Source organism: Corvus hawaiiensis, chromosome 6 (genome assembly GCF_020740725.1).
Source record: "Corvus hawaiiensis isolate bCorHaw1 chromosome 6, bCorHaw1.pri.cur, whole genome shotgun sequence".
In the NCBI taxonomy this organism is placed as follows: Eukaryota; Metazoa; Chordata; class Aves; order Passeriformes; family Corvidae; genus Corvus; species Corvus hawaiiensis.
In genome coordinates, this window is record NC_063218.1 from 51,010,532 (window position 1) to 51,038,159 (window position 27,628).

The 27,628-nt window shown below is 39.7% G+C and overlaps 1 protein-coding gene across 2 annotated transcripts in view; it reads left to right on the plus strand.

The window, feature by feature from the left end:
• SOX6 (SRY-box transcription factor 6) overlaps nt 1–27,628 on the plus strand; it is a 373,677-nt gene that overhangs the window by 5,570 nt on the left and 340,479 nt on the right. The window lies entirely within an intron of this gene.

Below are 27,628 nucleotides of genomic sequence, written 5' to 3' on the forward strand. Positions count from 1 at the left end.
ACTTTTATATCACGAGGGTGTTGTGTTTCTTTTTTCTTCTTCTTCTTCTTTTTTTTTTTTTTTTTCCTTTTCTTTAGGGAAAAGTAGTTATAGTCTCGTCCCCGTGCGAGTTTCCGGGGCTGTTTGAATCCCGAGGTTTCCGAGACGTTAAGGGACCCCAGTACCTTGAAATCACAACACTTTCTCATCCTTCCCGAGTAGAGTTTATTTTAAAATGTAGTGACAGATCAGCGTTGTATTTTAAGATCACCCACGGCAGGCGAACACATGGTGCGGGAAGATATTGTACGTAAGGAACTAACACGAGAGGGAGAAAGAGAGAAAGAGAGGAAAAATAAAATCCGAAATAAATCTTTGAGAGCGGAGCGCTGCTGTCATTGCTCCGAAGTGCTCGCGTGGGTTTCTCCTGGCGGATAACCCCGAGAGACGCGGGATGGAGAAAGGCGAAGGGAGTTTAGTGGTGCTTGTGGGTTCTGCGCTAAGTTTGAGGTGGGTGAGTGCTTTGAAGTTGGCCGGGGACGGCTGCGGGGAGCACACAAAGCTGCGGGAGCGGCGGCGGCCGTGCCGCGCTCGGCCACGGCGCGGCGCTGTCCCGAGGAGCCGCCGCGCTGCGCCGCCGCCTTATCCCTCCCAGCAGAGCCTTTGGATAAAGTTATACAGAAAACTTTAAAATTGATACCGCACCCTAATTTGTGATACACAAGGAGGGGGGAAGAAGGCAGTCCATCATCAGAGAGCTCTGTTTACACCCGGGGAAGGGGAAATGCGTGCCGCTTTGTGGCAACAGTCGACTTGGGATTTCTTGCTGCCTTAGCTCTTTGCCGGAGGTCATGCAAATCGACCTTAAAAGAATGCATAAGCCATAAATTAAAATAAACCCTTAGCCAGAGGCTGATCCATAAGTAGACAATACCTAACCTGGACAAAACGGCTTCCTTTGCGAGCTGAAAAAAAGAATAGTGCCTAAACTAAATGCAAAGTAAGTTTTCAGGAAGTATTTCACTTACTATTATTACTGTTATTCTTCTTTTAAAATAAAATAGTGGCAGTTGCAACAAGCTAGAGCAGCTGTTTACAGGCGGTGCTGCAGGATACGAATGAGGCAAGGTGTGTCTGGTGGAGAGCTTATTCTTTTCCTGGGTTCCACTACCTTCGAAGCTGTTTATTTTTTTGGATTGGGGATAAGAAGCCTCTTTTACCGTACAAGCAATTTGATGTTTTATCTCGGATAATGCTGAAGAGTTTATGGCCAAATCTGGGTTGCCTGCAACTGTCACATGCGCGCACACAAGCTGTGTCTGTATATAATAGTCTCGGGGCTTGTTTTTTTTCCCGCAGTTTTTGACAATTGTTCCATTCATGATCCTGAAAGGAATCATCAGTGGGAGCTAATGAGTGTGCCTCTGCGGCTTGCCCTGCTCCGGGGAGGAGCGGGCACCGGCGCTGCCCGCTCGTGTAATGCATGCACGCGTGTACTGGCGGCGGGGTCGCGGCTGGGTGTAGATACGGGAGAGGGAGAGCAGATAGGCGTGATGCGAGCAGGTACTTCCACGCGTGCAGCGCCAGCCGGGCCGCCAGAGCGTGTCCCCGGGCCGGCACCCCCGGCCGCGGCCCGAGCCGTGCGGGGCGGCGAGCCCGGCCAGGGCCCGGAGGTCACTCGCAGGCACCGCTCCTGTCCAGCCGAGCGCTGTCTCCGCTTCCTGCGGGCCGTCTCACCGTGGGGTTTGCTGCGGTTTTGTTATTTGTGAAAGGACGGGAAGGAGTGAAAGTGGCACCGTGAAAGGACAATTAGTGTTGTGTCTGAGTGGCCGGGGTGGGGGGAAGGGGGGCCGCAGGGAAAGGCAGCCCGGTGGGAGCCTGAGGACGGCAGATTAGTGCTGTCCTAGGGGTGTTTCCCAAAAACAGAGAGGTGAAACTTTTTGTGATAAAGTGATATATCTTCGCCTGCTGTTTGTAGATAAGGTATATGTTTATTAAGCAAATTTAAATAGCCTTCGGCACACGAGCGGCACTTTGTTCCTACTGCTTTCTTTTACCATCACTTTAACATTTTTTGCCATTTCCATACTCAGTGCTGATCCTGAGGACTGGAGAACAGTTCTATCCAGTTCTCAAACAGAGTTTGAAGTCCAAAAATTAACGAATTTCCCTTTCTGTATTCGTGTAATGGAGCAATTTTGAAACCTGTTTTGAGACTTCGACTTGACTTGACTTGACTTGTTTTATTGACGTGCTTGTGCCCACTCATTTAATTAAGCCATTATAATACCATAAAGTAAATAATAAGAATGAATGTGAGATATGTGCATGTAGCCTGCCATTATATACAAATATTTCCCTGGAAAAGACCCTTTAAAAAACTTTTTTTCAGCACCCCATGGTTCTTTGGCAAGATCTTATTGCAGGTTTTTGTTTTGAGCCAGGATATTTCGTGGGTTTCTGTGCTCATGACGTTACATGCACACTACGCTTGGAATATAAACAGCAAGCGTACCTAGCAGCTCATTCTAGTAAAACTAAGGAATAATTATTTATAGTGAGTACATTTAAAAGAAAATAATGAGGTCATTTGGAGTATGCTGCAGTTTGAAGTAGCTCGACACCTGGCAGAAACTACATACGCATTTTCTTCAGACTCTGCACTATCCATAACTTTTCTTATAATACATTCTTGTGTTAAGTGAGAAAAGCTGTTTGTAAAACAATCCCCTGGCTGGTTCCAGTATTGGGTGAAGCTGATCCTGTAATGGCATTTTGTTTTGAACAGTTGCTGTAGTTGAAGTTCCCTCATAAGGTAAGGTGGCACTGGGTCTGAAAGGAGGTCCAAATGCCACATTTATAATTAGACTGCCAATTCAGCACATTGTATCTATTGCTATACAGGGATATACTGCTGTGTCTGGTCTCTCAATAGACTGTATTCAGAATTAGCCAATTCAACTGCTTAAACTTTGGAGTCAAATTTAGAATAGGCAATGAGAGAAGGAAAGAAAGAAAACAATAATGCTTTCTTTTTTTCCCTCAGCTAGCTATTAAAAGCCAAAGAATATAGGGAAACCAACCCAGGCACTGCTCTTGGAAGCCCTGCACTGAGCGCAGCCTGGCCAGCCTCGCCTGCAAAACCATTTTGAAGCGCGCTTCTCCGGGGGGAGGGGAAGGTGAGCCCTGGGCATCGCTCCCAGCGCCGCTCTCCAGGCCGCTTCCCGGGCCGCGCCGGGCGCCCGCAGCCGGCGGAGGGGGCGCGGGGCCGGGCCCGGAGGGGCAGCTCGGCCCGGCCCGGCCCTGCCCCGGCCGGGGACCCCGGGCTGCAGCGCCCGGCCCCGCAGAGACCCCCGGGGCGGGCCGGCCCCCGGAGCCTCCGAGCCCCGCGGGGCGGGAGCGGCCGCGCCGGGGACCCCGCGCCCCCTTAGGGCCGGGCCGGGCTCCGGCCGCCGGCGTGTGCCCGCCTTGGCCCCGGCTGGCGGCTCCCGGCCCCTTGCCTCCTTTCACACTTCTCGTGTCGCTCGCCCCAGCTCCCCCGGCCTCCTCCCCGCGAACTTTAATTCATTCAGCGATGAGCGCGTAAGAGGCCCTTTGGTCGGCAGCCTCTCATCCTCTGCTAAACGCATTATTTTGTCCCTCCTCCCTGCAGCGCAGTGCTCCGTCTCGGTACTGCTGGGAGGCTGAGCTGGGCTGCCTCAGCGCTCCCTCGGTTTCCTTCTCTGCTAGATCGCAGGGTGCAAGCCAGTGCCATGTGTATAACACAGCATAAAGGGAGCGAGACAGATGGCTGTCTCTCCCTGCACGTTCCCGACTCTCCGCTCAACTTATGTAACTGCTGCGTTTTTTCCTTTTTGCGTTTACACACCGGGGAAAGCGACAAGAGAAACAAAGTGGAGCCCATCAGTTTCACTGGTAAGGCCACAAGTGCCTGACTTGTAGAAAATAATAGCTGATGTCCAAAGTTAGTTGCCTTCACTTGTCAGCTTGATTTTGTTCACAAGTGGGAACTGCCAGTGCTTGTTCCCTCGCCAGTGGTTTTTAATATGTGGCCAACAACTGTTTGTGGTCACTTCCCGCTGAACTTCTTCTGCTCAACAGGAAAAAAAAATCTCTTTGGACATGTTTTTTGCATCTTTGATTGTATTTTTAGTCCAAAATATCCACATATCCCTGCAGTTCTTGGAGGCCTTGAAATATCTTGTGGCAATAAAGGCCAAAGCTTTGCATGATGACAGCAATAACAAAGACTTTTTTTTCCTCAGTTGGCATTAGAAAGTTTCTTTAGTCCTCTTTTATCTGCTAAACACTGTGATCACCTTGGGAGATACCACTTCAGGAAGCATATCCATTAATCTTTTACACTTGGGTTGATTTCCCCCTTGGACGTGTATAGATCACACTCCAAAGGCTTCAGTGTATTTATTTATTAATTTATTTATTTTCCAGAACAAAAATTACTTCGGTAAGAGAAGCCAGGATGCACTTTCCTTTCCACCCCATACAATGGGATGTTGTATATTTCCTTTTTTCCACAGCGTCACCTTAGAAATCAGTGGGCTGGTTTGGCAGGCCTTGCGTGTCGTGGCTAAAGTTTTCAGAAGTTATGCAAATAGGGGTGTTTGTGTACATGTGAACTATGTCAACTGCAGTGATACAGTGACATATTTTTAAAACATTTCAGTTCATACAGTAAATCACAGAGGCAGAGCCTTGGAACATTTCTGCATGGTGTCAGAACCTGGGAGAGAAGTGCTGCTGTGTGATGTGTTCGGTAGTTCACATAGAACTAACTCGTCAAGTAGCAGCAAGAAACACAGAGGTGCATGTTTCAGGTTTGTACTGTAGCAAGCTGATTTCTGTTCATCCCTTTCAGTGTCTTCTTGTGTAATTTTTATTTACACAATTTTCTCAGTTTTTCCTCAGGTAGAACAGCAAGAATGGGAAATTTTAGGGGACTTATTACCAAATCACAGAAACTGAATTTTCTTTTCTTTTCTATGAGCCATTTGGAATTTTTTAGACACGTGATTCTCTCACAGTATGTATCTGTACATGTGTCATTGCAGGCCATTACATCATATTATGAAAACAACAAAATACCCCAAATCCTGTCATTAGTAAGGTTGTGGACTGGACTGGTGTGATGCCTGTGTGAAATACGCGCCTATTTATTTAGATGTAGTTCTGCACAGAAGAGGGAGATCTGATAGATGTATTTGCTGGAAAGCAGCCGATTTCTACAGTGATAAAACTGGATAATTACATGTTCCCAAAGCCTTTTCAGCACAGAAGTAGGTGTTCTTTTAAAACATTATTCTGTGGCAACAACAAATATTTGTGACATCATTGTAAGAGATTTCCTGCCAATTTTTAGTTTACTGTCTTTCACAAAGTCTAGAGTTCTTTGGAACTCGTGAAACTGCTACAGATAGCCATTGTATATTCAAGTATTCGGTGAAGTTTTAAATAATTCTCTTTCAATTAGTAGAACAGGAACCTGAAAAATGAATTTTCTCTTAAAGAAACAAGAATCAGTACACAGACATTTCTCTCCGCCTCTTGTATATTTTAAAACACCCATATCAGTTTTGTGTTTACTGTTTTGTCTTCTTAAATTAAGAAGAAAAAAACCAGTGTCCCAAGTCTGAAAATCATCGCTTGGAAATTAGTTCAATCAAATATTTCTTGAACCTTGTGAATTGGAAAGAGTAAGATAAAATTAGGTATATTGTTAAACTAGGTTAATCAGAGTAATTCATTTATAGTGCAGAATGAATCAATCGATATCTTTTTGAAGTCCGGCAAAACATTCCATCAAGTTAATGTGTTTAAGGGTATCATATCAGGGACAGACAGGTACTAGCAGTGATAAAAAACAGATAACCCGCAGCAAAATGATTTACAGATGGGTCATTATCATCTATAGAGAGCTCACGCAGATCATATTCTTTAGAAAAAGAGAATGCAATTCTACAGAGCTAGGAGAATTACCTAAATAGGTCTGAATATTTAATGTTTTTTTCTGAATGACTAGTAGAATTTGCAAAGCAAAATTTTTAGCCTTCTTACGGGCAGGATATTAATATAAGACACAGGAAAGTACTGGGTATTTTAAGTATTTTTGTGTTTATTTTACCTGTTCGTTGAAGTAAAGCTTGGGAAATATTTTGCTTCTTCTTGTGTGAACTTTGTAGTGCTTATCTTTAAAATATGTTCAAGAATGTAACATCCAAATTAAAAAAAAAAAAAAGGTGAAAAGTTTGATGTTAGTGATTTATTAGATTTCAGAACCTATTCCGTACAGCAAGTGGCGGAGTTGCATCTCTTCCATCCGTGGTAAGACAGGATGTCATTTAAATATTTTTTCTTTCTTCTTGAGCTAGACAGAAAGGTGTAGTCAATTGTGTCTCCAGTCACTGGTAGACTGACATAAGGCAATAGGAAACTCTAAAACCTCAGAGGTGCAGTATTGATTTGATTCCTAACTGCAAATCCTTCATATCATTGCTCCAAATATCTAACTTTACATCAATATTACCCATTCTTTTTATAGTGACACCATGCTTAGTAAAAAACTTCTAAGCACTGAGGTCAGGTGTTGAGATTGGATTCTAGTTTATTTTTTATGAATCAGATAAAGATTTCTGTGCATGAGACCGTATGTGAAGATGAGAGAACAAGAACATTTCCATATCAAAGGCAATATATCTGAGGCTGCATAGTAATTAAAATGCAGTGGTTTGGACTCTGTGCACTAGCACTTACACAGAGCGTTGTTGGGACCTTGTGCAGCATGCAGGCGGTTGTCTCTCGCATACTTCTAGAAATATACTTATAATTTTGTACAAACATTTATGCCAGTCCACACTTTTCTGTGGATAATTTGTATTTCATCCAAACCATTCAAAGTAGAAGTTATTTTTTGAGCAACCCCCTCATTATGGCTTTTGTGCATCAACTATTTTTATTCTGGTTGTTTGTATTTCCTCTTACCAGAATGATGGCTTGTTTATAGTCATATTTTTTTGTGTATTTCTCCAAGACCCCTTCCATATACCACTGAAATTTTATGACTTGCATAAAATATCTTGTATTAGAAACAAAAATGCTAATATCTTTTCAGATTTATTGAAAATGGTGTGATTTCTTACATACCATACTTTATGGCAAATTAAATGCATGTGCTGGAACATAATATTTTTAATGGAACAATATGTGTTTACTAATTCCAACTAACTGTTACACAGCATAAGGAGAATTTATATATTACTCCAAGGACCTGCCATTGTGGAAAAATTGACATAAAATACTGCATGGTGCTCCCAATCTGGAAACTCTGTTCTGGAATAAATGTAACTGTAGTTCCTGAGTGGATCACCCTGAGCTGTTCCGGAAGGGCTGCTGTTGAATTGTTTACTTCATAAACTGTGTTGGTCAGTGTCCCAGTGCGGAGGAGGCAGAGAGTTCTGCGAGTTTCCTCATTACTCAGAGATGCTCGTTCCACAGAGGCTCTATCCATTAATGCTCCAGAACTACTGAGGTGAAGCTTTTAGGAAGACTTTGTGCTCAAACAGATGTTTGCACTGTGATTGCATTGCAGCGGTCTTGCAGCCTCGCTTAGTTCTGTCCAGTTTTAGGTGATGATTGATGGATGTATCCATGGGTACTTTGAGCTGGAATATCACCCTTTCAGAGACTGTTCTGCTTTTTACATCTGTGATGTTGCTGTGCATGGGCTCGTTCCACTGAGCTCCTGACCATTTGTGGTTAGTGAAAACCCGTGGTATTTTTGCACAAGTAGGGGGGGTTAACCTCAGTGTCGTGGTGTAATTCCAGCTACGATAGGATGGAGTTGCTCATCCACATTCTTGTAGTTTTAACTGGCTCAGTGAATCCTCACTTCCTTTCCTCAGTGCCGTGGTTGTGCTAAGGACACTCACAGCGTTCTACCTCAGAAGGACCAAATCCACCTGTTGAAGTAATAGGTAGAACTAGATGAGGACTCAGATTTTGGGAGCTTTCTGAATAAGAGGGGTGCCATATGTCTGACTGGCTTATTGTTATTAGAATGAGCATTTTGAAGGATTTGATATATATTGAATTTGAATGTTGAGCTATTTCAGAGGAATATTTCAGAGGAATATTTTGATATAATTTGGTATTTGACAGATTCTCAGCTGGTATAAGCCAGTGTAACTCTGTTTACTTAAGCAGAAGGGTGCCTTTTTACTCTCGCCACAATCACATTCCTTAGACCAGGATGCAGTTCTTTTAGGGTTCAATGGAAAGGACTTTTTGTGACTGTGTGGGGAGGAGGCTTGCAAGTCAAGGTAACGTTTGCATTGGATTAACTGTAGAGAATAATTTGGTATCAATCAGGGTGGAATCAGGTTTGCCTACATGATGTTTCTTATGGCTTTGGGATGATATTAACAGGAATTCATCTCATATAAACTACATGTTAGACCAACTGTCCCTCCATATCTATCTTCCAGCAGGTCTTCTGGTACAGTATATTATGCAACATGTGGGGATTCTGACTGCTGGCTTGCTGGCTTCCTGCAATTGTGGGGACTGTGGCTGTGTGTTTTTCTTTTTTCTGTTTTTCTTTCATTCATACCTGATCTGCTGAGGGCAGATTATCTTCTTGCAGGTCCTTTCATATTTTTCTTCTGCTAAGGGATTCGTGTAGGCCACCGCAGTGGGAATATACTTTATTTAACCTTTAGTGCAAACATATGTAGATATGCAATGAAATTTTTTTTAATGTCCCTAAGTAGTTGTGTTTCAGCATATTTTTAGTAGTGATTTTGTTGTGGTAGTCCCTATGAGTGAAATTTAGTATTGACCTCTGGTTTACATGCACATATTCTTACATTCTGCTGTCTGTATCTACTCTCCTTGCTTAACCAAAAGGTCAAAGATGAATTCCAGGAAAACGCTTTCATGCTTTCTGGTTGCCTTCTATAGGCCCTAGCTCCCATTACGCTACTCGTTCTTTCCACGTGGAAATTATGGTGCCCACGGTGTTTCTCTTTGGAAGTAACAATGGAATCTTAATTTACTTCAAACCAAGTTAGATATGATCAGCTTTTCAGCTTGATTTCATGAGCTAGAAGATAGTAGACTGGTGTTGGGATGAGATGATAGCTACACAGATTGTGGGGAGTCAGTTTAGAGAAGAGTAGTGATATGGAAAAATGTGAAACAGAAGAGACCAAGAAAGAAAGATATTGCCACCTAATGCTCTAGAAAAAGAAGTAAGACAAAGCATATTCTCATTCTCATGTGTCTCTGTGCTTACCCTCAACACTCAGCCTGGACTTTAAGAAGCCAGGTCTGCTGCGTATTCAAGCAGTTCAGTGAGCCCCTGTTCCCTGCTTCAAAGATCTTCCCTCAACCTTTCGTGAAAGCCAGAAGCCTTTTCTCTCCTTGCTGGTCTACACAGTCTTTCCTCCTGGTTTGTGTTGTTCTTCAGTCAGTGAAAATTCTCATTATTTTTAACTTTGCTGCCTCCACTACACAAGAATGGTTCTATCTGTGATGTTTAAGACTGTAACAAAAGCTCTGACTAGCAGGGGCAGTGCAGCTACACCGGTGTGTATTTTAGTGCCATGTGTTTTATGGGCTGCATGGGTGTGCCCACTAACAGTTGATTTGAAAACATCATTGCACAACTCTCTGTGATGGAATGGGATCAAATTACGAACACAGAGTCATCACAATGGTGTAAAAATGAAAGACTTTGAATGCTGTGTTACGTAGTCTTTTCAGGGAAAGATAAAATGTGGATGAGAGAGTTAAAATGTACCTAAAGAGTGATTACGGAGGATTAGCTGGAGTGTTTCTAAATATGAAGTCTTCCCTTGGACAGACTGAATTAAATTTTTCACAGTATGAGTGTAACATAACCAAACCCAAAAGGAACAGAAGGAGACTGTTTTGCTGAATTGTTTGTATGGGTGATTTCCATTAGAAGTGCAAACGTCAAGGTTTAAGCTGTAGCTGTTCCTGCTTCTGATGAATCCTCCTCTCCATCCCAGTCAAAGTGGCACAGAAATCCCTAGGATAACCTATAAACCAGTAAGAGTCAAATGCATCCCCAAACTGGTTTTGATTGCTGTGTTTCTGTTGTGGAAGAGTTTTCTATTTCAGTAATTCAGCTTGGGATGATTAGATAAAGAAGGTGAAGGCTTGTTTCCCCTCACACTGGTGAAGTGTGGCTCCCACATGATACTTCCTGTCTTTCACATATTGTCCCTTTAGTATCAATAGCAACTGGATGCAAATCAGGGTGGCATCTGCTAGTTTGTTTTCAGCTGACCGGGCTAAGCAGCACATACGGAATTTACCGCCAGGAGGCTGTGACCTCATCACAGACAAGTGACATTCCCACAAGTAGGTAATGAAACACCCCTATTGAGTGTAGCTAAAGTCCAAATCCTCCATAGAGTTATTACATATTCAGTTTAAACAGCTCTCCCAAACTTTAAAGCTGTCCCTCAATTTTTTTAAAATCCACTCACTGTTGTAGCTGGAACGGCAGCTGTCGCTGGTCTCTGCTGATGCCACTCTGTGCTGAATTGGGCCTTCTTGAAAGTGTGTGGGAGAAAAGAAGGGATGAAAAAACAAAGGGAGAGGAAGAGGAGGGGAAGGGATATGAAAGGACAAAGATGGGAGGGAAGAGTGAGTGAATGCATAGTATGATTGAACTGAATAGCCACTGTAATGCTTGTGTTGCTGTTGAACATGCACAGAGAATTTCTGTAGTCACATAGTATTTGGATATAGCTTGATGTATGTCAACTTTTAAAACTTCTCTATATAGATGGTGTGATGATGTCTCCTAAGAAGATAACATGCAGTGGTTGAAGAAGTCCCTTTAGGGCTCACTGCATTCAAGACTCAACTATGTACTCCTTTTCTGTTGCTCATCAAGTTATTCACAGCAAATTCTTTGGGACACAAGTTATCTGCCCTTGCTGTCTGAGAAAATGTAGGTTTCTAGGAAAGGTTTGAGTGGACCACTTCGGTCATTTTGGTCTTTTTTAGCAAGCATACATAAATATTATTTATATGATCAGCCCATGAATGGTTAGCACGAATCATAAACATTTTTGTGTTTTACTGATCATTCTAACAGCTGATTGTTAACAAACATTTTTGAGAGGATTAGCAGATTCTAGATGATCAGTGTAAATTAGTAATCCCAATATACATACACACCAGCTTATGATCTGAATTTTGGATGTGAAATGAGATTTTATTTTATGTCCTTTTGATCTTGTAGGTGATGAAGTTTTGAGACTAGCTACAGCAAAGCAGAAACGAAATAGGTACTTTAGAATCTGAAGTAGTTTCTGGGAATGTGGAGGGAGGGAGACGACTTGAATGAGAGGAAACAAGGGGAAAAAGGAAGAAAGGGGATAGGATGAGAAGCAGACAGACAGGAAAAAACCCTAGGATGTGTGGGGGCAAATCAGCATTAGTGGTTGCAGCCTTTCAAGGCATACCTAATTACTTTATTCTCCTCCTTCACTTAGGCTCTTCCACTTTCCAAGAACTGAGGATGAGATATCAAAATCAGCACTTTTGTCACTCACAATCAAATGGGATATTAATTGAGGTTAGAGGGGGAGTAATGATTGAACAGCTGTTGATAACTGGGATGTACAACCTCCAGAACTGCAAATATTTTGTTATGTAAAAGGGAAAAGTAGTTTTTCTATCTTTGCAGCTTTCTGGAAAATAGTGCCGTTCTTGTACTTTTAGCAAGAAGGTTTTTTGGACTTCCTGTGACAGTTCTTTTAGAAGAACTGGACCATGGCCTGCAGCCTTCCAGCTGTGCGTGGTAGGCTGGGCTGGGCTCATGTTTCAATAACTGAGATGCAGAGGTAACAAATGTGGAGCCACTCCAAAAACACAAGAAATGTGAAGCTTTATCATAAAATACATTGAGCCACTGAAACTTCCAGAGAAGGATCTGTAGATCCTCAATGTTTCTTCTGAGAGTGCCCAGGGTTAGTGGGATCATTCATTACTGTGGCTTCATCAGAATTCTTAAGCATGTAAAAAAAAAAAGCCAAGGAGCATATTAATGCTTTTTCTTGGTGAATGCTGTGGACCAGCAAATGGATCCCCACAGCAATGTTCCATCTAGTTAAAGCTGCTAGATTGTGGCAGCCAACTGTCTGATTATTTTAGGATCACTGTATGACTGGTTATGCATGTTCACTATTTCATTTCTATGCCACAGTGTAATACAGTAGTCCAAATGAGGCACAGCAGCCACTGCACAAAATAGCCTTCCACAATTTATTTCAAATCTTGTTTCTGACATAAAGGTGCATGTGGTTCATTCTATTCCCTCTAAGTTTCTCTGTGCAAGTATTCACTTGATTAATGTGTCAAGATCTTATGAAGCTTTTTAAAAGTTCAGATTCTAATGAAATGACTTTACTTGTGTTTAAAAATACTTAGTATTTCAGAGCTTTTTTTTTTTTTTTTGCAATGAATAGGGCCCTGAAATTAAAAAAAAAGGCAGAACATTAAACAAACAACCCCTTTTGCATGCAGATAAAAGGCTGTTTAATATTAGCCATGATTTGTTTGATGTGCAAAATGAATTTATTTGCATTTTGCTCTTCTGCTATTTTGCTTGTCCGAAAGCATAATCAGTGTGACACTCGGGCCTCCCTCTCCTCCTGGTGAATTCCAGAGCTGTGGTAAAGGCAATTGCTGGGTAAAGAGATTCTCATTTGCCAGAAGCCATTGACAGCCACAGGCTGCCTGTTCTCTGGTGTTGGAGCCATAACGACTATGATCAGAGGTATGAAGAGCAGTTTGCCTCTTCTCACCATTTTTGTATATAAAATAAATAGCAATGATGAATTAGAGAGCTGGCATTTATTCCCAATATTGATTCTTACAACTGAACTCAGCAGCACGTGTGTTTTCTCAGCCAGAGGAGTTGATGGGTTTTGGTTCTTTGTCTAGATGTAGTGGAAAATATTTATTTATTTATTTATTTATTTGGGTGTCAAAAATTTGAACATGTAATTTATGTGTGGTTCATATCCTTAGAATGAAATTCAGAGTTATTGACTAGGACAGGTAGAAAATTCATATGCTTGAGCTCTTCCAGGTCCAGCCCCTAACACTCAAGGTTCAAGTCCTCGAAGATACCAAGTTCTCTGGTCCTAGTTCAAAAGACTATATAAGCACATGGTGAGCTTTAAAGCCCAGGAATAATCTCAGTGGGAATGAGACTATGTATGTGCTTAAAATTCAGCATGTAGTTAAGTACTTCATTGGATTGGGGCCAACATGCTTAGCACTTTGGAGGGCTGAATCCTTATTCACTGGTGGTGGTTTATATATTTTTTTGGCTTATGAATTTCCTCACTGACCTGCTCCTTTGTTTAATGATCAGCCCACAACATGGTCAGGATTAAAAACTTCTGGGGCTTGTTTTGTCTAGAAGGCTATGGATAATCTCCAGAGGGAATGGCTCATTTTACATAATTACTGATGCTAAATAAATATGTTCTTTATAATCAACTTATGTTTAATGTGAAATTGCTAAGATTTTTGATCAGGAGACCGACATTTGACCCAGATTTTATTTCTTCCTTGTTTGAACTATGTTGTTTATCTGCAGAAATTAATAATGGCTGTCTACAGCTAGTATATAAAATCCTGAAAATAAATTATATTTTTTTATATTGACTTTTCTGTTTCCAAGGTCTCTCTGCTTCCTACCACCTTCTTTGTATTTTTTTTTTAACTTGTTCCAAATGATCATTCTTCAGACAATTATTAGCAGTGATCTTTATCTAAACTGAAATCTCTAGGCAGTACTGTCAGATATTTGGTCTTGACTCAAAATGTCTTTGCCATGTAAGGTAATGGTTCTAATTGTTTTCCTTCTCCTCCTCTCACCTGTTCTGTTAAGAAGCAAAATCCTGGCACTACGTCAGTAGTGTTTCAGAAACCAGAGAATCTTTTTCTGCTACTGTGTGGTTGCTGTCAATTATATAGGAATTTTAAATAAATATTTGTCCATTAATCTCTAAATTCTTGACGAAGCATCACAACTGAATAAACTGAATTAAAAAAAAAAAAAAAAAAAAAGGAAGCTGGGGGAAAAATCCTAGATGTCTCCAGGAAAGGTAATGGATGCCATTTCTCCTCAGCAGGAACAAACCTTGAGCTTTTCAAACCTCTGAGGGAAGAGACTTTCACTGTCTGTGTAAGAGTTTTTGCTTGCTCCCACCAGGATGGAATAGGGGTACAGTTAAGTGCTAGCTTAAATCTTGACTGTTTGTCTTTCTTTTTATGCTCTGTCTTTAAAATAGCTGAGGTAAAGTATTTATATAGCCTAGATTAGAGTGTAGACAGGCATGTTGTTGCACGTCTAGCTGGAGGGACAGAAGAAATCATACGTTTAGCTCCTCTTTCCTGCCTCTCGGCTGAGGTGCAGTAAATGACTGTGTGATTGCTTCGAATGCAATGTCACTGCGTGGTGAAGGGAGGTAGCTGAAACCACAGCTCAGACCATGCAGTGTCTGAGTGGAGGGACAGCCAGTTCTAGCAGGGAGAGCAGTTCTGTTGCGCTCCTACGAGGAGGAGCAGCACACGCCTCTGATGCAGCCCGGGGAGCAGTGGGCGCCAGCACTCAGGGCGAGGGAGGAGAACTTGGCGTTATCGATTGTTTTGATGCTGCCACAGACCGTGATTACGGACACGTTACTTTACTCACAGTACCCTTCTTTCCTCTTGTGCAATCTGCTGAGACTACAAGGTATAAAGAATGTCTCTAACTCAGTGTTTGCGCTGTGGTTAGTGTGTTTAAGTGTGTTCTGGGTGCAAATGCTAAGAGTTGCAAATGTATGAGCAGATAAATTTAATGCTGCTGTATGGACATGTGCTCTGAATCCACCACAAGAATCTAATTTCCAATTCAGTGTCAGTAAGGTCCTACATGCTTAAACCACTATGACTTTTTTTTTGCCAGTTACCAGAGATTCATTGAAGGAGGAGGGTTTAAAAACATTTATCACCTTAAGACGTTTAAAATCAGATAGCTCAAGAATGCTTTTAAGAAATTTAAATGGTAAAAGTGTTCCCAGTTCTATGAGTAGTGCCAAATGTGTCAAAAACTTGTGCCACTGACATTTTTATCTCAATCTGAGTTCAATTTTCTGTTAGTGATGACTATTTTTTTTAATATTTTTACTATTAGTCTAAAGGTTTATTCAGCTTGACAGTTGTAGGATTAGGCTTTACAAACAAAAGGGTAATATATCCTATGTTTACAAGTTAGCCAGAGGCCAGGTTTTATAAACTTTAAAAATACAGCTATTGCTAGTTTATAAAATAGACTAGTCAGCTTTCCAAGAGAGAAAATAAATCCAGCAATGGAACTGATTTCCATAGGAGTCCGGTACTCTCATGTATAGAAATACATTTTGACCTAAAGCAATGTTACATGTGAATCTTAAAAATGTTTTAAAAGAGGTAAAAATATGGAGCACAAAGCAGAGACATATGGGACTCAATTCTGTGAGTATCTCATCCCCCCTCTGGGACCCTTTAGCTCTGTGGAAAGGGGAACTGAGCACGAGACATTCAGTGCCATTCAGAACAGGGGGCATGCAAGATTTTGGAACCTGATCTTTCCACTGCTTTCTGACAAGGGGTGCAATGGTTTTCATTAGTCAAAATCTGATAATAAGTTCATAGGTGGACCTGTAAGCACCTGTGTTATTGACAGACGAAAGTATCTTATGTTTTCTGCTGAAGGCCAGCTAGCAATATTTTTATTCTTAGAACTTCTACTCCAAACCTAAAGAGCTCCAATGGTCATAGCAAGCAAAATAAAAAATTCTAGAAAATAATTTAAGATACATAGGGCAGCACGAGGATCTTTATTTACAAGCATGAAATATAAAGAAATTCCACATAAACACAGATTCCTGTTTTATTATTTGCAGCATGGAAATAATTAATCTTTGCATCAACTGTATTTACAAGAGATGAAGAGAACATCTCTGGCTGCAGTGCTGGACATTTTTATTTAGAGTGTTCTTCTGTTTGTTTGTTATTTAGTAATGTTGCTCTGTGGGATTTGCCAGTGACTCTGGTGCACGGGTCTCCTGTAGCACCGAGGAGGTGCTGCCCTGTTCTCAATCTTGTCACTTCTGGGGAACAGCAGTGAAACTGTTTGTTCCTGACAGCAGACAGCCCCACTGCAGGGCCCTGGTTTCATGTTACATTAAGTATTAGTGCTGTTCTTTCAGGAGCTATTATGCTGTGACATCAAAGATTTTCTGACAGGGCAGTTGTAGGTTAGCACTGAAGTTGTCTACTGAAATTTTTAAGAATGGAATTAAATATATATGATCAGATTTAATATGAGAGATCGGAAACTGCATATAAAATGGAGTTAGTGGTTAAAGAAAGCTGCAAGAATAATTATTTGGTTTGGCCTATTTGTCCTTTCTTGTCCAAGGCAATTTTTATTGCCTTTAATTTCTACAGCAGTTCCAAAAATACTGCCATATGTTAACATTTTTGTGTAACTGCTTATTTTCTGAAAAATGTTGTGTGAAGCAGGAGGAAAAGGTCTTTTATAAAATAAGTGTTCAGTACAGCCCCTGCAGTGCTTATATGAATTAACCCTTGAACAATAATTGTAATAGCCCAAATTCTTTTTTTTACTGATTGCCTAATTACTTAAAAGGATCGAGATATACACTTTAAATAGTAAGAAAGTGATTTAAATGGTGAGCAAATGCTCAATAGTTATCACTTAGACTTGCATCTTTTCGTAAGAGAGAAGCTGTAGCTGTGCATAGATTGCAATTTAAACTATTGCCCTTTGGAAATTCTGAATCCAGTTTCTGTGTGACTTACTGGGGAGATGATAGGAATTTGAAACTTACTGTCTGTGTAGCTGTTCAGGACAAAAAATAAATTCTTTTACATGCGCAACTTCAAATGTTCCTGTAGATTCTTATGTGGTGAAATCAGCGTTGCTACAACTATAAAATTACTATTATGCTCTGATGAGGCAAGTTCAGTGACAGGAAATATCAAAATTAATTTTGGAAACACATGCCTGCATATTTCTGATTACGTTACTAAGGCATTTGTTCCATTTAGTATCAAGCAAGTGAATCATCCATTAAAAATGAAAATGTGTACAATAGAGTAGTACTTTCCCAGTCAAAAAAAAAAATCACTACAACTAAGAAGTAGAACAATAGTGTTTAGTCATAAGACACAAGACACCAGTGTAATTTTTGCTATATATTTAATACTTTCAGGCATGAGAAAAATTACATCAAGAATGTACCTTTTTTTTGCACTGGGATCTTTCTTTCTTTCTTTCTGATTCTGAGGTCTTTGTGTATGATTATGAAGTCCTTGCTCAGGTAATTTAATTATTTTGGGACTGTTCTGTTCACTGAAAGCTTGCAGGGTGAATCCTGAAGTTTATCTTGCAGTAGAATATGCTATTTGTGCTATGCTGATTGAACAAAACTGGCTGTATGGTAGCTTAGATCAGGCATAATGATTTTAGTTTATTTAGATAACATTGCTTGACTTCTCCTTTGGTTTTGCTGCATTGCAACACTCTTATCAGCAAATCAAAATCTTTATGGCTGAACATTCAGAGCCAGATAGTTTAGAATGAAAACTCAACCCTTTATATGGAGGTTTATATGGAGGTGTGAAGCTCTGGGAATAGTGGCACTACCCTTAGGAAATACTCACTGACAGGTGGCAACAGTGGAATACAAAATTGTCCTTTAGCTCTATAATCTCGAATCACAAAATTTAAAGTATATATATATATATATATATATATATGTAAAGAAAATGTGGATAGTAGAGCTGGGTCTTGCAGAGAATTTTTTAAGTGATTATAAAGGTACATGACAAAAACTGGTTAGCTACTGTGGCTAAAGTATTTGTTGAGTAGTTCTAATGCCCTCCAAGAGTGTGAGATTGTAGGTAGAAGTCTTTATGATATAAAGCTGTGTTTTAAAACAAATTTTTAGTGAACAGTGTGTGCTATCAGGAATCCATTTGGCTTTTACGATTTTGGATAGAGTATCCTTTCACTTAGGCTGTAATTGCAGAGCCTAAGGACTGTTACCCTGGCAAGCATCATTACGTGAATGTGTCTGCACTGTGTCTGCCCTGGCTACATTTTTCTTCTTTCAGCTTTGTTATGTTGTTTTTTTTCCCCCCCCTTGACTATTAGAGATGTTACTGTACTTCAGAATAGGAAACTGTTTAGGGAAGGCTTGTCAAAAATTCTCTCTCTATAGCAAGGTCTAGAGTCCTCTCAATTTCCTGCACAGAATGCCTGGAGTTTGTTGAACAGCTAATATTTCAATTTCTATTTAAATAAACAGCAGTAGAACTGACTTGATAAGTGTGCCACTAAATAGATCATGTTACCACTTAACTTGGAGCTAATGCTTAACAGTCTGTTTTGCTCCATTTTGGTGGCAATAGTCATGTAATTCCAGGCAGCTCTAGGAAAGAAACAAACAGTAGTATTTTATTGTGTTACAGCAGTAATTATGTTTGGTTATCTGCATGTGAAAAGTTGAAAAAATGTCTAGTGTGTGAATGGACATTAAGCAATTTTTAAATTATCTAGAGGAAACAAAGGCTAATTCTGTTCTAAATCTGAAAGATATTTTAAAATCTGTGGCTGTACAGAGCCCATATAACAAAACCTAGGAAATCTGACCTTCTGATAGGTCACTCTAGCAGTAGCTTTTTTTGTTATAGAATGAAAGACAATTGCCAAGTCATTAAAGGTATAGGATGTGCACACACAGACAAGACAGTATCCCTTGGCAGCTTCAGATAGATAGCTCTAGATTTCCCTGGCTTTTGTTAGACTCCAGAGCACTTAAAACACTTCTGAGAAGTTGTCTTTGTCTCTTCTTGCATGTTTAAAATGTATAAATACTATCAGGGGAGTATCAGTAGAAGGTGATAAAGTTTCTTCTCTCAGCCATTCAGTTTTGCTTTGGTAAATAGATAATGAATCAGGATGTTAAACCTGTATTATATTTTCAGGGGTCACTTGGGCTTTGAGTGTAAACAGAATCAAATTCCTTGAGCCCGATTCTGTAGCTGCAAAGTGTTTGAATGTCTGTCGTGCATGAGCTGGACCTGTGTGCTTGGACAGTTCAGAAGGTGGCTTTTGGAGGACAAATAAATCTCATGAGTTACAATTAAAATACCAATGGGGAGGTATTTTTATCCTTCAAATGAAAGATAACAGCTTTTTTCCCTTTTCCTCTTTTTTTTAGTGTCACAATGGTCATTTAGATGCAACAGAAGTCTTAGATGTCTTTGCTTCTCATTCTTTTTGAGCATCTTACCTGTGTTCACAAAGTCAGGACTCACTTCCTTTCTCACAGTTCTGTTTCAGAGCTGTTTGCCAGAAATAAAAAGTCAGTAGAGAACAGCCCATTTTGCAGATGCCAGCAGAGCTGGAGATACTATAGGCAGGTCCTGGAAGGAAGTTGTGAAAGCCTGTGCACACCATCCTTCATTACTGAGGCTGAACAGAACCTTTCTCTGTGTCCTGGTATGGGAGAAACTGTGGGTGATTCAGGTCTTAGACTTTGAATGGCTGCTGAGTGAACCTGAATAGTTCAGCACTGATGGAATCATGATAGGTCAAAAGTTGGCATCTGATAGTATATTATTTTTATAATGGAGCAGAACTTTGCCTCTTCCAGCTGATTTAAAAGCCCAAAGAACTGGGGAAAGTTTTTTTAAAAGTCCAAAGCCCTGCTTACTATATATGTTAGACAAGAAGGCACCACTGTCACCTTTGGGCTAGCATGGCTTGCCTTGCAATCTACAAGAACAAAAAGCAGAGACAGTAAAAACGTGGCTTATGTCACTGTGTTGGGAGAGAAACAAACTGTTTCATGCTCCCTTGGTATCCAGTTCCAGGTTACTTGTCTTTTGCTGGCTTTGGTGAGACAAACCTGAGGGTTTCTGATGACAGGCATTTTCCTCCAGGTTTAGAAGAAGATTAGCGCTATTATAAGAGTAAGACTCAAAGGAAAGTAAATATGGACCTTGGAGGAGCTTTACTTTTGATTCTGCATGCCTTTTTCATGCAGTTTTCTTTCAGTCTGTCTTTTCCTCTGAGCAGCCTAAATAACCTACGTAACCATGATTAAGCTCTCTTGCATGTTAGAAAGTGAATGTATGCAGGAGGGAAGATGCACAATTGCAATCTGTCTTTTACATTTGTTTAGAGGTGATAAGGCACGTTGGAGCTTCCAAATAGACAAGATACTAGCGCCCTGTGTTTAATTATTCCTCCACTCTTGAGAGAGAAATACCGTAGGCAAGTATGTTTATTCTCACTTTTCCAGTTGGGAAACTGAAGCAGGAAGGTTTCAAGATGGTTTGGGTCCTAGCCAAAATTCGAACTTGGAAGATATGGCTCATTTCCAGGCCCATGCTTAAATTGCAGACCATCTCTCCTTCTTATGCCAAATTTTTTAATAAAGATAAGACTTTATGTACCCTTACATATGTGGCTAGAAGTGGTTCTTTAATGTACTTGGAGATGCCTTTTCTCCATGGCTTTTAGATGGACCACAAGTCTGCTTGATCTGTGCTCTAGCGAGGATGCAGACTGTTCATGACAAATCTGTCATTTATTCCTGTTTTCTTCCTGCCTGAAGGGGTCTGTTCCCTTACGCAGTGGACCATTCAACTTTAGGGTCTCAGTAGTTCTGTTACAGTGAATTCAAGGTTGCAGCAGGCTCTGGCAGGCCGTGGAGCTCACTCATCTTGCTCTTAGTTAAGCAGCCATGAGCTCCCACCCTAGGTATGACTGAACATCTGTATCTCTCCTATTTGTGGCTATGCAAGTGGGGCCTGAAACACCAACCTGCTCCTTCAGAGCACGCTGAAGAAAGAAGCTAAGTTAAATCTCCAGCAACTTCCTTTCAATTAATTTTGTCCTTGCATTCTCTTCTCGCATGTGTTTCATCCCGTCTTTCTGTTTTACAACTCAGCAATATATTCCTTCTTGAAAACAACATTAAGTGTAGTTACATGCACACACACTGAGAGGAGAATATCCCCCCACAGTGTTTACAGCAACACCTCTAGGTGACGGCAGGCAGTAAGCTTTCTTTTTATAGAGCTCCAGACTACAGATCATTAGCTTGATATGGTAGCTCAGTGGTGCAAAGTCATTTGAATATTTATTACCCTTCTTAAGACTTTCGCTTTTCAAGTGGGAAATAAATGTGATAAGACCCCCTTTCTGTCCTCTTGCCTGACATGCTAAAGCACAAATATGTGAAATGGATTTTAATTGTATTTCCTTGAACTTCTGTATTAGAGAGCAGCAACTTGGATGCTTTTGAGCAAAAACATGTGTTGAACAACTGCAAAGTTTGTTAGGTCTTTTTACAACCTTCCCTCAAAGTTAGATAGGAAGTTCAGCTCCAAAAATGAGTTGAATTTTCAAAATTTAATATATAAATATTCATGTATAATATACAAAAAGGCAGCTTTATAAACTTATATTTGAATGGGGCACTGTGTCTTAAGTGAAGCACAAATTTAAAGGCCCCTTAAAAATGGACTTTGCCAACAGTCATAGATTTTTGAGAAATAGTAACAAACCAGACATTGTGTAAAGGAACGCTTGTGGGGGGAAAAAAGCCAACCCTATTACAATACGATCAGCAAAACATGAAAGCCAGCAGCAGGCAACAGAAAGGCAGAGGCAGGCTCCTGAATATATTTTAAAGGTAGAATGTTGTCAGTGTGTTTTCATTTAGCTATTTTAAGATGTCTATGTTTCACTTGCTGCAGTCACAAATTTTAACTGTGAATAATAGGAATCATTATATGGGTGTAAATGGTATATTGACTACATTTTTCAGGCTCAAACACACCTTCCTTGTTGGCACTGGAAGGCAATGAATGAGGCATTTTATTAAAACTGGTGCTTGTGGTTCTAATCAAAGGTCACTGGTTAGCTCTCACTTTTCAGTCTCAGATTTGTCTAGGTGTTTGATCAGGGGGCTGCAATGAAATTATTATGACAAAGACTTTGTACTAGGCGGTATCTGTCTGCTGAAACTTGAAAGTCTTTGCCACAGTGATGCTGACAGCATGTGAATGCTGAAAGAATGTGCAAGAAATGTTATGTCTTAAAGAAACCTTTACTAAGTATCATCTTCCCTTTGTGTTACGTTTGAAATCATTTCAGTTGCTATTAAGGTACGAATGAAAAGGTGTTTCATTGATTAAAGGTGGCGTTTTTTTTTAAAGTGTACTGTATGCTTTAAGACAGTCTTCCCATTACTTACTGTTCAGTCCCTGCTGCACACAGCAAGTTCATTAACATGCAGATATGCAGTGATTGAAGTCGGTTTGCCTTTTACATTGGAGTTGTCTTGATATAATGAGTTTCTCTTTAATGTTCAAAAATCTGTTGTTACTTTCTAAATGGGGTTTGTTTGTGAATTTCATTTAATGTAATTCTGCCTTCAAACAATTTCAGCATTGTTCATTTTACCGCCATTAACACGCTTGCTGATATTAAAAACTAATTTTTTCTTTTTTTTAAAGAGATTCATTTTAACTTTCAGGCTATGTGTGGTGTGGGGTTGTCATTGATGTTGAATGAGACACCTCCTGTTTAACTCACGGATTCAATATTTTAATTGGTGCCCATGTGCAAAAGTAGTAGAGAAAAGTAGGTTAGGGTTACTCCAACTGCTTTTTCTCTGGGACTGGGATAGACAGCATTCAGTCAAGGAGCGTGAAAAAACACTCACTGTGCCAACTTTATTTTCTTTGTTAGAATAGGCTGGACAAATGGAGAAGGAAACTTGTCAGTCAGGTATTCTGTGTTTGGTAAAGAGAGCAGATTCCAGGGTGCGAACTTGATAAGGATGGTTGTAATTTTCTGCTCAGTATTTCTAATCTGAAAAGATTTGTTCACTCAGGAAGCTTAAGGTAGAATCTTCCTCGCTGTGAGGTCAGCAGACAGCGAACATCCTGTTGCTGAGATGTTGAGTCTGAGTCCTCAGTGTGGTTTCACAGCTCATTCGATGCCAGGGACTCTTGGAAACTGCCTGGAAAAGAGAATGAGGCATAGCATTTAAGAAGTGTTTGTCTGAAAGAACAAATGAAGGTGATATCAGACTGAAGGTGGGGTGGGAAGCAAAATTATGCTGGAAATACTTTTTTTTTCAATAAATGCAAGTCCAGCTCTGTAAGATGCACTACTGCTGCCCTGGAAGTGTCTCATGGGTTAGAAAACTTGTGATATTATGTATTATAAGGAGGGATTATGGTAGGGAACAGAAGCAAAGTCTTTAACTTGAACAAATATATCAGGGGAAAAAGGGAGTAAGTTTACATTTTGCCACATTAACATCTTTTTATTATAAACTGTACAATTCCTAAGGCTGTGATTCTGAGACGGTTTTGAGTGAATGGTGTCCACTTATAAAGGTGGTAGCATTGACAATTGGCCTTGATATGAAGGTAGTATTACCACCTTAATTTTAATATTCACAACTACATAAAGATGGATTATTTACAGATATCCCAGGTTACTGTGGGGTGGTTTTGTGGTCCTGAGAAGAATGCAGAGATATAGGTGTCAAATGGCTCCAATACTCCCTTCAGTGCTACCAGCTCTGAAATTTTAGATTAATTTCTAGACATAGCTAGCAGAAAGTCTGGTACAGATTAAAAATGATGGCGTTTTGTATGCGTATGAAATTAAAAGTAGCTTGTATGTCCAATAAGAGAGAATACTGCTTTGTTACTTCTTGGATACTATTACGATACTATTGTTAAAGAAACATATTTTTCCTGTTTATAGTACCATAGCAAATGGAAGCTAGTAAAACACTCTACAGCTAATAGTATAAATATTTCTTCATTGTTGCCACCCCTATATATTTTTTTTTAATCACATTTAGTATATTATTAAATGATTCACAGTCTTAGACTTTTACTGCTATCTCTGGGAAAACATTCCTTGCGTTGATGGTTTTATTATCAGAATCTGTTTAATCAGTATTGAATTAATTTCCTTTACCTAACTTTTTTCTCCAGTGATGAATCTTCAGTATTAATCAGAACATCCTGTGATGAAAATCTGCATTTAAAACTTACTGAAACTGCCAAGTCTAACTTCTCTCGAAGTGTAATTCCTAGACACCTCCTGAATTCTGTTCATTTGTTGGATTTTGTTTTTGTATAAATATTCCATTCATTTAACCTGAGATAATTTTTTTCCTGGAGAAGCTTTGTTGTCTTCCAAATGAAAATGTTCTCTGTGTAGTATGCAGAGTTTATCTAACTTCTCTTTTATGCAGAGTAGAGAAAGGCCTCTTATTCATGTTGCTTTTATGGTTCTGGGAACATTGGTAGTTGTATGGAAAGCCTTAGTTTCTCATTTAGGCATTTTCACTAGATATCTGAAGTGATGTGGTGTGAATATTCCCTGAGAAGATTTATCATTTTATCTGATTTATCAGTTTCTTGGTAATGATAGAGTGTGAGAGTAGATTTTTACTGCTGCCAATGAAGTTGATGCTAGTGAAAATTTCTAGGCAAGTAGGAGTAGCAAATTTGGCATCTTGGTCATAGAAATTTAATTCCAATGAAGACATCTGTTGCAAATGAAGAATTCAATCATAATGAATGTCCTGCTCATAGTTACAGTCTCAGGCACATGATGAAGTCCCATTAAAGTCAAATAATAACACTTTTTTGCGGGCTCAATTGTAATATAGCTCCAGTTGTAAAATCAGACTGTTAATTGACCTTACCCCCCACCGATTTCTGGTTTTCTGTCTTTATTTTCTTCCCCATCCCTCTTTTTCTTTCTTTTTTCTCTCTTTTCATCCCTTGAAAACAGTTGTTAATACATTTCTCAGATCAGTTTTGTTTTGCCTTTCTAGATTATCAGCTTACTGTTTAAGTATTCTTTTTTTAAGTAATAAAAATGTTTAAATGTTTTAATGCTTGCATATGAAAATTTTGTAGAAATAAACTAGAGACTCCAAGTAGACCGGTAGCAGCAAGGATATACAGTGTCTGCCTGAAATGACTTTAGAGTTTGTTAAAATCAAATGACATTCAGTACGGATACTATGAAGAGAAAAATCAAAATAGACACCTAATTATAATTACTTTTTTTCCTGTCATTATATCCGTACGTGCAGAACAACTGATTTGAAATCACAACAGCTCAATTCGGTAGGTACAAAGGTTTTTCCTTCCTTTTTTTCATCATCCACAGGATGTAGTATAATTTCTTATACTGACCAAAGTCTGAAATTTCCTCAAGTCGATGGGTATGCTACCTGAATTAGAGGAATTAATTAATAGCATATGACTGCTATCAAGGTTATAGACACTACATGTTAATCAAACAAGTAAAATTAAAAGGTTAAGCTGCTGATTTGGTCTCGTAGGTGGCTTTTCCAGCTGGACAAGGTTGTTGTGTTAGCATACACTTTCACTGCTTTTGAAGAAATGTATTGGAGACCTAAGAACAACTCTTAAGTGAGAGGGAGGAGGATACATTTGTTAGACAGGCTTTTCAATTTTGGAGTGTGGAATGTGTTGGCTTTCTTCCAGACTTTCATGACCCTTTGGAAATTTTAGTCTAAACTGCCAGTTCCCTTTGTTAGGTGAAAAATAATGTTTATTTCTGAAACTAACCATTCATGCCTGTAGCTTTCAGAGTGATGTGGGCAGACAAATACGAGCAATACAGAAGCACTTCAGTCTGTATCTTATATGCTACAGAAGGACTGAATGCAACAGGTGCCTGTCATCTGTTTTCATATATTTTTGGAGGGAGCTTGCCTTTCTCCCTACAAAGGGGTATATATACATCAAAAATATCTGCATGGGTGCATGCATGTTTGCTTGATCCTGAAGGAAGGAAGTGCTAGGTTTTTTGTTAGGCAATAGTTTGATTCAAAGCTGAGCCAAAAAAGTCAATTAGTGTCAGACCAGAAACATGCTAAATACAGGGATGTGTAAACTCCTGTATGAAATTAGGGGAGGTTGGAATGCTGGCAGAAATGAGACTGCCATGATATGTATTGATCAGGGATGGTCTTGTGGGTGGGGGGGAGAACAATCATATGCTGCAAATTCTGGTTAGGAAAGTCTTACTGAAATCATAGAATCGCTAAAGTTGGAAAAGACCTGCAAGATCAAGTCCAACCTTTGACCAAATGCATGATCCCATGGACACTGGGATAATGTTTTCAGAGTGGGAATGTCTAAAGTTAGAGTTATGATTCACTCCAACACTTCAAAGTGTAGGTGTGACAGTCTTCTGAAAGTTGCCTGCTGCTGGAATCAGAGATGTTTGCCAAGCGCCTCCAAAATCAGGCCACCTTTGACTTGGTGGCTACAATATGAATTTAGGATTAGGAATCTTGCTTTAGGTTCTCCTGTTTCAGCTGCTTCACGGGTTATGTTTTAGATATGTCTCCCACGGGTGTCAGTCTTACCATAGCAGAATCTTTAATTCTCGGTACACTTGTAACAAAGCTGGTCACTCATGGATTCCCAGAGGAATGCTCCATGTGCAGGTGGGACAATCCCTGATTATAAATTAATCCCCATTTTAGCTATAATGTAGATGATGCTTTGATATGAGCCCTGATTAAGCTAAATTTTCGATTTAGTGTGCAGATACCATGAAAGATGTAGGAATAACTGAATTATAAATATTGTAAATCTTTCAATAGACTGTCAAGAAATGATTGACTTTTTGTAAATTATATAAATCATGTTATTGACGTGGAAAAATTTCCTCCAATATTTATTTTTTACAGTAAACTTTTGTTATGTAAAGTCAGCTACATAGAAGATTTTAGATTAGGTTCCTTTAGCTTCACAACTTTCTCGGATATGGGAGGCAGAAAGTCTTTTTACCACTTTATCAGTTTTGGCTTTAGATGACTTGTCAAAAAGTAGTAATTTTTTCTAAAATTCAGAGATACAATCAGAGGAATTTTTTTGTTTTATTTTGAATTATATTTCTTTTTGAAAACTGCTTTCAGTACACTGTACACAGAAATGCAAGCAAAAAATTAAATAAAAATTTGGCTATCTAAATAAATTGGAAAAATTCCAATAACTCCTTGGAATTTTCAGCTTGAGCAGAAAGATAATAAAACACATTCTGTTTGGACAAACTATGCTTTCAAGATGCATTTTTTTCACCTCTAAATTATTTACCTACCACTACTTTTAAAAGATAAAGATTTTGGCATAGCCTGTACACTGGAGAATACCACACAGCGTGTGTCTGTATCAGATAGACTGTAACTGAGGAGACTTTTTTCCCCTGACCTAAAATGCTTGAGATGCTCTGCACCCTTGCCTCACCCGACATGGAAATATACTTACTGATTTATGTTCTAGGATTTTTAATATTAGCACATCAAGCTGTGAGGGGGGAGGAGGAAAGGCATGAAATAGCGTGAAGTTGCGACTCCGTATTTTCGAATCGTGAGAAAGATTTTGAAAACCTCTTAAGGAAGCACGTGACGGAATAGTTGGTCAGAAGTGG